We start from the raw sequence: 320 nt of genomic DNA, 5'->3' as shown, positions 1-320 counted from the left end.
TTCAAGGAATGCCCTGATCCAGCTGGTTTGACGAGGCCGCTGCATTAACTTGAGAACTCTTCTTGATCATTCCCCTCTGTCTCTTTTGCCCCCCACCAGGTCTAAATTGGGTCTTTTCTGGACTCTGCATTCCAGGCTGGGGCTCCTGCCAGCCCCTGGGCACCTAAAGATCTCATCCCCCCCGGCTGCACCCTCGATGCCCGGCCCCGGCGGGCGGCGCGGGGGCACGCGATGAGCTGAGCTCCCAGCCCCCGGGATGCCGGCGCAGATGGTGGTTTTGCAGTGGCTCGCGCCCCGTTCTCCAGCGTCCCCCATCCTTA

Source organism: Fulmarus glacialis, unplaced genomic scaffold (genome assembly GCF_000690835.1).
Source record: "Fulmarus glacialis isolate BGI_N327 unplaced genomic scaffold, ASM69083v1 scaffold22465, whole genome shotgun sequence".
NCBI classification, from domain to species: Eukaryota; Metazoa; Chordata; class Aves; order Procellariiformes; family Procellariidae; genus Fulmarus; species Fulmarus glacialis.
Note: the sequence above shows the minus strand (reverse complement) of the source record.